The following is a 15,253-nucleotide window of genomic DNA, read 5'->3' as shown; positions in this document are numbered from 1 at the left end:
AGAAATATGGTAAAAAACTACCCAAGTGAGTACAAATGTACCCCAGTGTAGTTTTAGCCACATACGTAAATAGATCACCATACAATATAATTGTTAATGAGAAAATAAGTTTCCTTACGGTCTGGTCCACAAGGTAAAGAACGCTAGTCACCGTCGGGTGTCTGTGACATAAAATATACAGTAAAAAATGTGCATGGTGTGCATGGATCCTTCCTTGGGAATCTGAAGGTTCAGATAAATATGAAACGAACCCGTAGTATTAATTGGTAAAGAAACATATTTAACTTATTTTACATTTTACAGATTATAATGTTATGATATGCAAAGAGTTTAATAAAAAATATGAGAATTGAGTACATGAAGAGAGTAAATAACGTTACATTTCACAGAGAAACTATTAACAGATGCTCAGTGAAGCATTTGTTATTAATTTGAAACCTACAAATGCATTTATTATTATTTTTAGTATAGAACTACCCAGGAAAGCCTAATCTGATTATAATATATATGTCGATATATGATTAAAGATTAGACTGCGAGTACTAAATAATTTATTTCAGCTTCAAGCTCAACTATTATATTCAGCAAAAAGTATTATATTCAACTTCTAGGATGTTATCTACAATTTAGCCTTTTAGTTGCAATGTAACAGTATTATATATTTCGATAAACATCACTGCTACCGTTGAGATACTTGGGCAACAAATCACTTTCACGTTTCACGTTCCTTGATGTGGGACTTTAATCTTTTACTTGCTCGTTTGAAACTGCTATTATATTAACTATACGTTTTTATGCATATTATATCACAAGAAAAATACTTTTCGTACACATTTCAAAATGAAGGACAACATGAATATCTCATTATTATGAGCATCCTAAACTTACAAACTTAAAATGAACCGTTCGCAAGGAATTATCATAATAGAGGAAATTATGTTAGGTAATCTTAAGTCATTTTATAATAATAATATAAAATTACAAAAATTTTTAATAATAATCATAATGTATTCTGTAAAGACTTGTTTTGAAAATCTAAAAAGCTATCTCATTATATGTTATATTAATCAGTCATTTAGCAATTACTTATTCCGAATGTATTACAGTATAAAATATTGATATATTTGTATATATGAAATTCTAAAATTGAGTTTGCCTTTTTTATATCTGATCTCTTGTATTATCCATCCTTATTGCTAATATTTTATTTTCCTAGTAATTATTGCATGTGTATTAATTTACTTCCTTTGAGCTAACACTAGTCAGACACGTTTGTCTTGAGACTTTCGATAGAAATACCAATCTCAACATCTGTAATGCTATTTTTCTGGAAAATTATTATTTTATATTTAGATGTTATTATTATCACTTTATAAATGCAAAATAAAAGATTTAAGAAGAAAATTTACAATGTCGAGAAAATTATGGATTTTGTTGCAAGGTTAACTTTTAAAAACTTTAAACATTATATTCTATATTATATTTTTCATGCTACAAAGATCATCTAACAAATAAGTATAACGAAAAACTAAAAGTTAAAAAATAATCTTATGCTAACGAACAAATTGTAGGTCTTGTGACATTAAAGTTAGAGGCATGTTCTAAGCGAAAGATACTGGCATACCGAAAAAAGAGAAAGATTTGAACTCTCTGTATTGCTGTGAACTGAAACATAGATCTTGTTCTTCCTATAACTTTCAGAATTAATTCCTGTTTTCCTTGAAACGTAAGTAAATCCCAAGGTTTTTCAGATGTTGATTTCTAAATATTATATTGCAAAAATCAAGCAAATGTACCACATAGTTTTAGGCTTGAACCCAGTTATGTCTTAACATTAGATTTATGTATTTACTCTCAAGAGGATTTGAAAGTAAATATTTAAATTTTGATAAAATAGCTTGAATATATAATTCGACTTCGAGATCAACCAGTTGCATCAAGAAACAACTATAATTTTCGTCGTAACAAAGATGTTATGTCCAACATTATTGCATAATTAAGAAAATAATAGAAATTGGAATGATGTTAATAGGCTAGAATAGATGACTAGAAGCGTGATAGATTGGTTTAGAAGCAAGCACTTCCTTCATATTTACAAGAATTTAAAAATCTATACATAGGATATACTCAGATATATTCTTTATGCAGGGCTTTGTCTACTTTATACTATGGCCAAATCTTTGAAATGCACTTTTTATTAATTTAGGTTCATTTTTCTTGATAAACTTGAATAGATTAACTTTTGAGTTGAAAGTTATCATATATTGTAATAAGCAACAGCTATGGTTGATACTGCTACTAAAATTCGGTTCTAACCATTATTTTCCAAGGCTATTTGTCCTTTTTATCTCAAGCTATGAGTCCACCGTAGTTAGATCATTGAATTTACTTTCAAAGTACAAGTCATGATTAATAAAGAGTGTAATCTATTGTAGAATGTAAAGTAACCAACAAAAATATGTTCTTTAAATTTATCATGTTATAGTTAATTATAGTTGATATTTTGAAATTAAGAGCGAGCAGAAAACTTTACTAAAGACTACATAGTTTCCTTAGAAATTGCAGCACCAAACAATATTAAAATTATAAGAATTGAAATATCTAAGACACATTTAACAACTTAATGGGAATAATTACTGATGAGCCTATCTAAAAAAAATCCACTTTAATATTATTTTGAAAAATGTTATAAAACTTCTGTATTAGTCAATTCAACTAAACAAGTTCCAACATCCGGTACATCCTGAAACTTCATATTCTGAGATTTAAAAAAATTATATTCATGATGTATAATTAAGTAGTAAAATCAACCTTTACAATGAGAAATGGTTACCACTGCACAACGTTATGTTAAGATGTAGTTGTGTTCCTTTCTGATGAAACATAGTTTAATGTAATTTTCCAATCTCTAATTTAAGTATTCTTATCTACATCAATATTATATTATTGGTGGTATCTTCTGATCTGAAAAGTTTAAATATGTATTTATCTCATGCTGGTAAATTTAATTGAACTCGTTGTTGCTTCTTAAATGGTTTATATTGTCTACATATTAAGAAGTATTATGAATTTGTAAAATATGTTTTTTTCAATGAGTTCTTCTTAACGAAGTTTTTAAAATCAGAGAAAACTCGGATTTCTTTTTAAAGAATTCCTAGTTGTGTTGAAATAAGAAACAGTAATACGCATTTTCTACTCGAAATTCGGTTAGAGATTTAAAATAGTGACGAAATGTTGTGAGAAAGAGCTGCTATTATTTACAACTTTAGTTAAATAGAACTATTAATAATACAGTTTATTGTCTTAATAATTACCGTGAAGGAATGTATAATGTATATACAGATTTTATCTAGAATACAATTAAAAAATTAAAATTTATTTTAATAAATTAGCTAATATTCACATTAGATTTTGATAAAAGAGAAATATAAAACGGTTATGTCTTCTGAGTTTGAATTTACAACTAATGACAAAATATTGAATTAATACTTTTAAATTTTTCTAATATGCGTTAGATGATATCATGAATCATAATTTTATCCATTTAAAGTTTCAGAATAATTAGAGTAAACTTATACAATGAATTTGCTGCCTACAATTCATCTACGTCCTAGTTATGTATATAATATCACATGAGTACTGACAATCAATAAGATATATTTTGCAAAAAAAATATTAATTCGTGCTTTCGAGATAGAAAGATTTTGAAAAATCACTAATAAATAGAACTCTGTATCCATACGTAGAATTGATTATATATATTGTAAATAATAATAGTCTCTTTGGGAACATCTTTATAATATTTTTTATCAAGATAAGCGAACATTGATGTCCTTAATTGAAGTTGGGTGTTGAAGTAATTTGGAAAACAATTAGCAAAAATATTTTCTATATTAAAATATTAGCTCTAGAATTGAAACATTTGACAATAAGATTAATATAATTTCACCCAACTCCTAGTTTACATCAATATATTTTACAGAAATGTGTGCGTATTATGCAGTTCACTTTTAATATATCAATGAGAATGTAATATATATAATTTACATGCAGTGTAGACAAAATCATTGATACAAGCTATTTAATCATTACGTACTTTCAATCCGTTTATTTTCTCGCAGATCGTTGAACCCTCTGATAACCATCAAAACAAAGATAATATATAAATAATTTTATACCTTGAAAGAACTAAGAAATGTTTCGGAAAGCACTAGTCATCTATTGCATTTACTATTGTAATTCTTATAAAGTTCTGCAAAACTTCTAATACTACAACCAGAAGAGAGCTTATGATTATTTGGGTTTTCAAGAAATGTATTCATGGTATACTTTCTTAAGGTGTAATTTCTGGCTTTCCAAATCAAAATTAACTACCTTACAATTAAATAGCTCCAATTGCCATTTACATATCAAAAACCCTTACGTTCTATTTGGAATCGATCCTAGTACCACAATAACACTATTCAAATAGAGGAAGTTAAAATAATAATAATAATAATAATAATAATAATAATAATAATAATAATAATAATAATAATAATAATAATAATAATAATAATAATAATAATAATAATAATATACATCTTGCTATTGAGTGAAATTAGGTGTCTTGAATCCAAAGTCAAGGATTCATCAACGAATGCAGAACCACAGAATAAATACTAAAAGGTACTATAGCACAGGCTAATTCAGACAAATTCAGAACAGGCTAAACATATCCAGTAAGAAGTGGATGCACATTTACACAATGGTGACTCAAACGGAATATAAAGGGAAACAATGACAGGACAAAGTCGCAAAGATCATACACCAAAAATGAGAATGAAGAAGTATCAAATATCAACAAGAAACGATACTACAAATATACACAATATTTAATTGGATAGAACAGTGGTTCTCAAAATTGGCTTTCTCTTGCTAGAACAAAAAGAGATGGTTGAAGGGGGGATAGAGAGCATTTAGGAGAGGTTTGAGATTTCATGAGCTATTATATTTTTTTCCTTATTATTGGACAAAGTCATTAAGCATTTTACAAATTATCAAAAGTTTATTTTTTTTACAAGTAGATTCTTCAGGGGATTAATTTTAAGATTTGAAGCCTTTTCTAGTCCTTAAACTGCTTTGTCGAAGTCTACCGTTCAGTTTTGTGCAAGGGTGGATTGGGCTAAGATGACGGGAGTCGCTCAGGACTATTTCATTCACTAAAAGGGACTCTAGACTCGAAAAGGTTGAGGGGCCGCTGTGGCTCAGTGGTGCTTCAGGTGCTTGGGGTTCTGGGTTCAAACCTTGCTAACGCCAAGTGAACTTTGTGGTGGACAAACACCTTGTGCGTAGGTTTTTTCGGGGTTCTCCCGTTTCCTCCCACTTTCTTCATTCCACCATTTCATTCATTTCTTATAATTACCGTCTCCTTTAGCCTAACCGGGAGACGTAAAACTCAAATATTTTATTTCACTTCCTTTCGAAAAGGTTGAGAACCACTGGGATAGAGGACAGGGCCAGACATCAGTGTAATAAGCAAAGAAAATGAAGAGGAATACATACCAACCGCAGAAAGTACAAATTAAAATAGAAAAATTACAGATAACTATCCCAAAATAAAACAAGGGGAAACTATATCAATAGCAATGTAAGATATCAGGGAGATCCACAAATCGTGTGGAATGATGTTTAAAACAACAGGAATTGAAAAAGAAACAAAAAAATTACAGAATATCGTGATTCAAATTCAGACCCCATGCAAAATTATAAGAATCTTTCAAAAACTTCTTCAATTTTCCAGAACAAAATCGAAGAAACAAGAGGAACAATATAATAATAATAATAATAATAATAATAATAATAATAATAATAATAATAATAATAATAATAATAATAATAATAATAATAATAATCAGAGTTATGCAGAGAAAGAGCCTACAGTTTACCGATAGTATTTCCTGTTTAAAAACAATGAATACATATGTTCGAATATTATCAGCTTAGATTCTTTGATTCAATTTCAATTAAGCTCATTTCTACAGTCGCTTGTTTGTACTCGTGAAACAAACAATTACAGTAAAACTTGAAGATTAAAATTTTTAAACGTGGTGTGGAAGTATATTTTATGCGATAACAATAAAACAAAGATCATTTTCTACAAATATATATATATATATATATATATATATATATATATATATATATATATATTCAACGTGCAGTAGAAAAATGACATTTGGGAATATTTAAGAGAAAGATTTTTTTTTCAAAAGAAACACTATATTCAACATGGAGTGGATTTTTATTATAATATATGAAAAGTATTTTAATATATCATAAAAAAAATATTGGAATACGGATAATTTCAATTTCTCACGTTTTAACATTTATTTCAATGCTAAATTCCTGCAAGTTCACTCAAAGTGTCAAACACTATCTTTTATTTTGGAATCAGATTTCAATATAAGGATTTTTTAACTAGGAAAGGAACAGAACTAAATCTTTTGTGTATTAGGAGATACCTTTTCTCTTGTAAAAAGTCTCCTCTTGTAAGTTTCTTCTTAATATGCATTACACCATGATAAGAGACATCTCTGTTGAATATTATTTTCACCTGAACATTACTATTTATTGCTTCAATTCAACTTTTATTTGTTTATTGATATCTAAGTTTCTGTTGAATATACAGAATAATTCACCCTAATCCACCTTCTTTAGAATTACCATTAAAATTTTAAAATTTTCTGCATCAAAAAGGCCTTTTCTACCACTTCCCTTTTCTCTATATATTAATGCTTAACCTTACTACAGTATTATTATAAGAATTATTAATCAGAGTAAGCTTTTTATTAATAAGCTAATAATTTTGTAATGTTTTTTTAAAAAAAGAAATTACTAAGCACCAAATACTCACATTTCTTTTAAGTTTCGGAAACTTCATCCGCGGGTATTTTTACTTTCTTACATATATTATTCTGTATTTCAAACATTCCTCCAGCACCATCGAGAATAAGCAGGTAGTGGAAAGTTATGGCCTGTGGCGTGGGATTAAGGTTCCGCGAGTAGAAAACATTTTAAAATATTTGAAAGGGCTAATTTAAAGACGAATTACAACGTTCTAATTATTATTAACTTATTTAGAAAGCAACGTAGTTAGCTATGCTACATATATATTTTAACCAATATGTGTAAGATAGAATTTGTAGTGAGATCATCGCTAAAATCTGACGCTTCATAAGCCAATGTCTCTCGTTCCTGATTTTACCTGTTTTTCATAGATGCTATTTTCTGTGTTATTTTCATTCCATGTCTAGTAACATTTGCTTATTTACTGGTGATTTGAATCTAGTGAAAGAAATCTCTATATAATATTAAATTAATTTGCAAAATAATCTCTCTCACCCGGGTTTGATTTCCGGCGTTAACTCATGTTGTTCGGATTCCACGTTAATCAGTAGGTCCTTTCTCATGTACCATCGCTGCTGAGAGGGACATTAAACCCAAAATCAACTCCACGCAATTCAAAATAAACTCTCATGAGTTGCTTTCTGATGTGAAATCTGTCAACTGAAGTTAAAATGTAAAAATGGTTCACGTTTTCTTTTAAGTAAAATTATATTAAACCATATTACATCATTGACAATGAAATTATTCAAAATGTAAAATTGCATAACGATCCATTTAAAAAAGGCTTTAATGAAAATCTTATTTTCAAAAGGACATATCGCTACTGTTATAAATATAAACTGCGAGTTAGAAACGTTGTACGGATTTACAGTAATTTAAAATTATAAAGTACGGCACTAGCTAGTTTTTGCAAGGGATTTCTGTTGTAGTCGAGTATTATTCGCCTATTTAGTATGTGGTCTGTCCCACAAATTTTTTGGAAGATAGGCGCTATTCTCAGTTTCATTTTAGCCACTTTTTGTCAGAGAATTCCTGAGCAACGTAGCTCAATTTAAGAAACAATCTTGAAAACACTGAATAGAAAATCATAAGAGAGTCGTATGCTCGAAGAAGCTATATTTGTGCTTAATGAAATTATAAAATGCAATTTAAAATCTTAATTTTTATTTCCCACGTTTACTTTGCGCGTACCCACTCACACTATGCACAATACAAGTTTATTCTAGACTTGAAATATCTAAAGATTCATCGTGTGCATGATTTCTATTGAAATCGACAGATTTCTACCTACTATAGATGTCTTTAATCTTGGAAAAAATTTCCGATCTGCATTCTATGTAATTAAATTATAAATACGATATTGGTCGGAACAGTATTTAGAGACTATATAGTTAATGTACAGGTTTAATTCTCTGTAAACCCGGATTTTATTCTCGGTAGCAATACATGTGGTTCTGAACCCACATTCAGCTGTAATTCCCCGTTTCCAATAGTCTCTGTGTTAAAATAGACGTTAAACTCAAAATGAATGAATCAATCAAATTTTGGTGACCTATTGTCCTTACACTATTTTATTTATTTACTTAATTGTTTTTTTCATCTATTACATATACGTGTGTGTTAATGTAACATGACTCATGTGCTTTATCTGGAAGTATAAAAAGAAACAAATAAATTAATTGTTTTTTCCTTCACCTTTATGTAAGATTTTATTTCAAGTTTTTGCTAATGAAACTGTTGATATTGTATATTTTACTGTTTTTGTATGTAAAACAGCAAAGTATGCTTGTTCTACAATGTTGTTAGAGTTAAATGAAAAAATGTCCAAAAATGAGACATATGTCAATTGATAGATTTCATGGATCTGAAGAGAATGATATGCGTGTGTTTGGTAAAACTCATGCGTAGTTTTCGAGAAAATGTGTGAAAATTATTTTTGTTATTTTGTTGTAAATTTGAGAAAGTTATGCAGTAGAAGAACTTTTTCGCTTACAGGGTTGAAAGTTCCATTAACATATCTCTCATTAAGCTCTCAATTATGACACTAGCACGATACATTACTTTGTATTTTTAATGAAATATAGCCTAGAAGTATAATTAACTATTAAATTTTAAATTTTATTTAACAAATATATTGTCCAAAGATACGACACACATCAGTCGATAGAACACGTTGAGGCTGAACGAAAAAAGAAAAGAATAAGAAAGAGCTTCTCTTAACTATGTGGCGAGTTTACGCGCCTTTGATGTATGAGATCCAGATTCAATTCCCAGCGAGAAGCTCACGAAATATGGATCCAGTGTTAAGCTGTAGACCCACGTCTCATACAACTTCGCTGCTAAGAGAGTCGCTAAACTCAAATCAAACCAAATCGATACGAACAAATTATATTGTTTGTAGGTAAAGCTAAATATTTTTTTTACTTTTATACTGCTAATTGGCATGTCTCTGTTGCATGGTATTCTTAGTTCAATTCCAGCTCGTACCAAGTAAGCTTAGTGGACAAACACCGTGCGTGTGGGCTTTCTCGGGGTTCTCCCATTTCCTCCCCTTTCTTCATTCACCATTTCATTAATTCTCATAAATACCGTCTCCATTAGCCGAGCCGACATAAGCGTGTAGCGTAAAACCTAAAAAAAGATGAAGATAGAAAGCATGTTCTTGGTTGTCAGCTTTATTTTTTTTTAATTTGCTTGAAGAAATTATTATAGTCTTTGCAAGACAAAAGCTGATATGTCTGTCATATTTAATCAAAAATCATTTGTATAGCAATTTGTTCCGAATATTGTTACTCCTCTTTACTTAAAATTATATATATAATATAATAATTTAATAATATTCATAATTTTAAGACTTTGTGATCACATTTTGCTTCAAGATGCGAAAGTGATTGATATAATTTCTCGCTCTTTCTCTTTTTTTTTGTCCAAATGTAAATTCTTGCCAGACTTTTGCCTCAGTCCACAGTATTAATACAACATATTTATCAATTGTTGTTTGCCCTTTCCTAATAGTAAGGCACATATTTCTTTACGCACATGCTATTTGTAACAATCTGATTTCAAAGAAAATGTTGACACATATTACTGTAGTAATATTTATTTCACCATAATTTATTATGAAGTTTAGTTTACCAAAAGTCATACACATATTTACCCTGTCTGTCCATCCGGGAGAAAAAAAAATCAAGAACTATTTGACCAATCACCACAAACTTTGGTCAGAATGTAGATTGTCAACGTTAGGAATCGAGAAGTGGATAATAAAAGCGTAATTGATAAAATTTAACAATTTCTGGTTTAAACGATGTTCGTTATATAGCAAAGACAGCAATAGCTATAGAGAAGGTGTTTTCTCCAATCGTTTAAATAATAGACTACTTCTCTATCCTCAGCTTTCTAATAAAACCAGAAATAGTGAAAATCCATTATAACGTCTGGTTTCAATATTGATCTACGTAGAGCCAAATCGATAACAGATAGCGAGAGACGGTTTGAGGAATCGCTTTATCGTTCTAAAACTAAATATGTATCCTCTTTTAACCGTCTCTTCTAATCCTCTATTCAAACCGTAAGTGGCAGGAATCAACTACTTCCAGTTTTACCATTCATCGCATAGAAAGAAACAGTATTAGATAGCGAGACGGAGTTTTCAGTAATCAATTTAGCATCCCAAAATTATATTCTGTCTTGACTCTAATCTCTCTACTGACACCAGAATTGGTACTTCCTGTTTTAACGGCAATTGCCTCTAAACAATTAAAAGTATAAGGAATAAATCTCATTTCCACTCTATTGCCTTTACCAAAACCGGAAGTTACATAAATTTACTACCATTTCCGGTTTCAGTAATAATTGACAATTTATTTTTCGATACAAACAAAACTTCTTCATGTGGTGTGCACATTACACTGCTACATTTTATATTAACAAATTGTGTTCTTGAGATGTGTATGTTATCAAGCAAGTTTCCATGGTTACAAGGATTCATATACAGTGTGAAACCATTTCTTTTTCGCATTTCTTTTTTTTTTTTTAAAAAAAAATCACCGAATATAAGAACCGAATTTAGGATTTCAGAATATAATTTACAATTTATATTTATAATTACTTTTAGATTCCATCTATATTAAACCCATTAAAACTAAATCTTAGTTTACATCTTATGTTAGAGACTACATTATTTGTTTAACAATACTTTGTAAACACATTCTAAGTTTGTTCTTTATTCAGATATTAAATTTATTTTAACGTAATGAGCATAAATAGACTGGATAGGCTGATCGATTAATGTTTAACGTCTCCCACTATTTTGGGTGGGGTGTCTGTTCATTTATTTTTGTGACCAATCTAAGTGTCAACATCAACACAGAGAACCACATTTAAGAAGAATAAAAAGTGGCGTTACTACTAAGTTATGAGAAGTCACTACCACTTTGTTTATGATAGTACTTGCTAAGTTATGTACTTCCAATATTCTTGTTTCATTCCCTACAGTTATTACGTAGAACATCGTATTTGGTAAGTAGGTTTATGATACTTGTCACGCTAGGACATTTATTTCCTTCTCATGTAGTAATTTACTAGTTGCAATTGGTTCTATTTAATTTTGATATCTTTATTCACTTTAGTTGATTTTATGATTTAAGTAGTATTAACATAATATCAATCAAATGGGAAAAATCATAATTTTGCCTCCATTACACACAAAATGCAGGAAAAATTGTCAATTTTCAATTTGATTCATAGTAAGCTAATACAATTTAAATCAAGAAGTCATCAAAGTTAATATATATACCTGCTTTAATCTTTTAGGTATTAGTCTATATTATACGCAGAGAACCTTTTGATAACACAGTTAATTTCTTGTTCCAAAATATTTGAAACACTAATCTTAACAAATATTTATACTTTAGAGACTCTCTAAAAAGTAACATTACACAATAAAAATTATTCTTTAATATGTATTAAGTACATATTCTGTATTTTTTCAGAATAAATAAGTTTCCACTTTCTTCTCAATTTATTTTTGTTATTTTGGATATGTTGGTGTTCTTTTGGCAATTACTCTAGTGTAAGTTACAAAAGTAAAGTTAATTTTCAAGAAAAAGAAGAAAATACTTAGAATATGTTGAAAACACAATGCTAATACGGTAGGTTGTTTATTAATCTACTTGTTATTTTGTCCTCTTTCCCCCCTGACTTGATTCTGACACTTGCTTCAATCAATTATTGTTGAATTTGCGTTCTTCGAACCCGCGTCAAAAGAATTAACTGAAAATATCAGTTTTAAAACTGTCATTTTCCCGCTCGCTTTATAAAAAAACTGGATGAATTCAAATGAAATTTAGGTTGTCTAGTGATGACTGTATTTAAATTATGATCAAAGTAAAAATCCTCGAGGATTTATTTCATAAGTTTTTGCTAATAAAATTAAAATGTTTGTGAATCACATCTTTAATCCTAGTCAAAATACGTATATATATACCCCTTTTGGAAATCAGACACGTCGTCAATTTTACAGTATCATTGTATGCTCAATTCACTGCACATTTCCGTACTACTACTTTTCACGAAGTTGTAATACATAGTTTGCCCTAACACACTGCCAACAACAGCCTGGCGCTGTGGTCACCGCCTGATCGTTCCCAACCCAGACATCTGACTTTGTTTCGAAGTCCTGGTATTTTTATTATTTTAATAAACTTCTTTATATACATGTATATTTCTTGAAATAAGTGGTTTGTTGAATTGAGTTGATTTTATTTTGCATCCCTTTCAGCAGCGAGGTTATATGAAACGTGAACCAACAGTTTAATATAGGATCCGAACCACATGAGCACCCGCAGGGATTCGAATCCAATTCTCTAAGCCAAAGTTGTTTGAAATAAGAAAACATAAACACTTAATTGCACCTATACACTTCTTCGTAAAATCTAACTAAATTTTGTTTAACTAAATTAAGAAAGTAGGTGAAAGAGATTTAAAAAACACATTAAACATGCTCATGAACGTTTAACTATATATTTTTTCTTTTACCTTCGGGAGTCTCGCGACAACACATAACGATCATTATGTGGAATATTGGTTGAGGTGTTACCGGTCGACCTCATTTTCCTCATTTTTATGTTCATCCGTCAGAATTGTCCGTGTCATAAAATATGTTGTATCTTCGTAGTCATAAATAGTCCCCGCTCCACGTTTTGCTTTATTGGCAGGCGGAGCTACAAAATACAAATTCATAGTTAATGTGACAATTATTAAAATTAAATTCACCTGGTGTGGTTATTTTTCTCGTCAATTGTAATTTGACTGTATGTCATAAAATAGAAAAAATGAAATTAAAAATATTGAAGAGTTTAAGACACCTTTGAATGTAATTTTTATTTTATACAGAAATAATTCCTTAGCATATGATGGTGCTACCTGGATTGGCTTAATACTATATATGTACAGAACAAAAACAAAATTAAATGTTTCTATTGTAAGATGTTTTTGAAATTATTATTGGATTAACAAATAATTTTGTTCTAGTTTAGTAATTTATTTGAAAGATTTATTTAGCTGATTTCGTTTCTAATTGTTTGTTTAATGAAATAAGCATTTCCAAAGAATCTATTCATTTTATTGTATTTCTTTAAAAAATATAAGTGATATATTTCCACTTTTGTCTATTTATGTGCTTTTTAATCATTACGTAACAAAGCTTTGTGATGTGCAAATATATTCTGAAAAAATTTGAAAATGTTATAATGTTTGATCATATCGTCAATTGTTTCATATGTAGTATTATTTTGAGTTTGATCTAGGCATGAATAAAATTTCTTCAAAATGCTTCTTCACATTGTAAAGCATATTTTCAACCTTCAGAAATACGTAAATTCTATATCAAGATCGTATAATTTGAATGTTTTTGCATTTATAAAATATTGACATCTAAAAAGAACATGTATTTTCAAGATTTTTGTTATTATCTCTGGATGGAAGAAAATTGTACGTTTAGATGACGAAAAATTGAAGACTAAGGAGAATTTTATTGAAACACATTAGTCTTTTCTTGAAAGTATTTTGTTTCTGAACAAAGGTTTCATTATAACAATATGATTTACTAGTCTTTTCTTTGTGTAGTTGTTCAAAGTTAAGAAAAAGAATTTCGTAAGAGCTAATCTTCATAATAAAGATGACTTACGTTCATAATAACCAGCTCAGCAGCAAAGTTATTTAGAAGTTAGTGAATTTTGTAAATAGTTAATCTTGCATCATGCTTCAATAAACTAAACAGTTTTTAATGTTTATAAGCAGATATCAATACTTTAACTTTTATAACTGTATGTAGAAAACAGGAAACGTGTGTCTTTATACGTCACTTACAGCATTACAATATTACTATTTGTTGCCTTCAATAACGAAGGAAATAATTAGTATGCTTTAGAGGTAGGCACAGGCTGGAGCCGAGACCGCAAGGTCAGAGCCGGACTCAGGTCTACAAAATATATATCGCTTCTGGCTCAGGCTGTAAATTTTTAAATATATAACCATATTTCTCGGGCCTAACTTTGTAAATATACTACAACGATATTTACTGGGCCGTTCTTTCAGGAGAATTTTTAAAGCACAACTGCAAAATTAACCTCTAATTACTGTAAATAAAAATACAATTTTGCATTATTTATTGCGTTTCTGTAATTCGGCATTATTTCGGGCTTATTTGATTACCGAAGCCGGGGCTCGGGCCTAAAGGCTAAAATGGATTTCGGACTTGGGTCGGGAGTCACATTATAAATTCAAGGGCCGGGCCGGACCCGGACTAAAATTTCCGTCCAATGCAGACCTCTACTATGTTTACACCGAGAGTCTTTCCTCAACTGGAGCACGTGGATTTGCAGAAACATGTTAAAGTATTGATATATAAATTTCCAGAAAAATTTGAATGATATATAAATTCTTCAGCAGCAGCAAATTTTAGAAAAAATAATGTAAAATTTATGGGGAGAAACCTCTATGTTTAGGGTCATTGCTAAAAATAATTTAAAAGGCAGGGAATTAGGAGAAGGGCTATATCTGCTTGACCCAATAATTGGCTTTTGCCTTTAAACTACTACACAAACATTATATATTGTAATTATTTGCTAAAACAAATATTACATTTCCTCTATCAAATATAAATACTTTCTGGTACTATATGTATGAAGTCGTGAGTTATAATACGGCCTATATTAATATATAAGACGCAGTATACGTTAAGGTCATATCGTTTTGTTATTTTTAATAAAATTCAAGCACAAGTGCTAGGCTAAGGGATCTTGCTACTACAGCACTGGAACTGGAATGATAAAAAGAAAAAACATCTTCCATGTGTTGCTGT

At 29.5% G+C, this 15,253-nt stretch overlaps 2 long non-coding RNA genes across 4 annotated transcripts in view; one reads left to right on the top strand and one right to left on the bottom strand.

The window, feature by feature from the left end:
* Nucleotides 1–15,253, top strand: part of LOC145664342 (uncharacterized) — a 361,655-nt gene that overhangs the window by 239,269 nt on the left and 107,133 nt on the right. The window lies entirely within an intron of this gene.
* Nucleotides 1–15,253, bottom strand: part of LOC145664340 (uncharacterized) — a 513,034-nt gene that overhangs the window by 418,111 nt on the left and 79,670 nt on the right. The gene's annotated exons all lie outside the window — the stretch shown is intronic.

Source organism: Thermobia domestica, chromosome 11, assembly GCF_964235325.1.
Source record: "Thermobia domestica chromosome 11, izTheDome1.hap1.1, whole genome shotgun sequence".
NCBI lineage: Eukaryota > Metazoa > Arthropoda > Insecta > Zygentoma > Lepismatidae > Thermobia > Thermobia domestica.
This window is presented reverse-complemented; position numbering and strand designations above follow the sequence as displayed.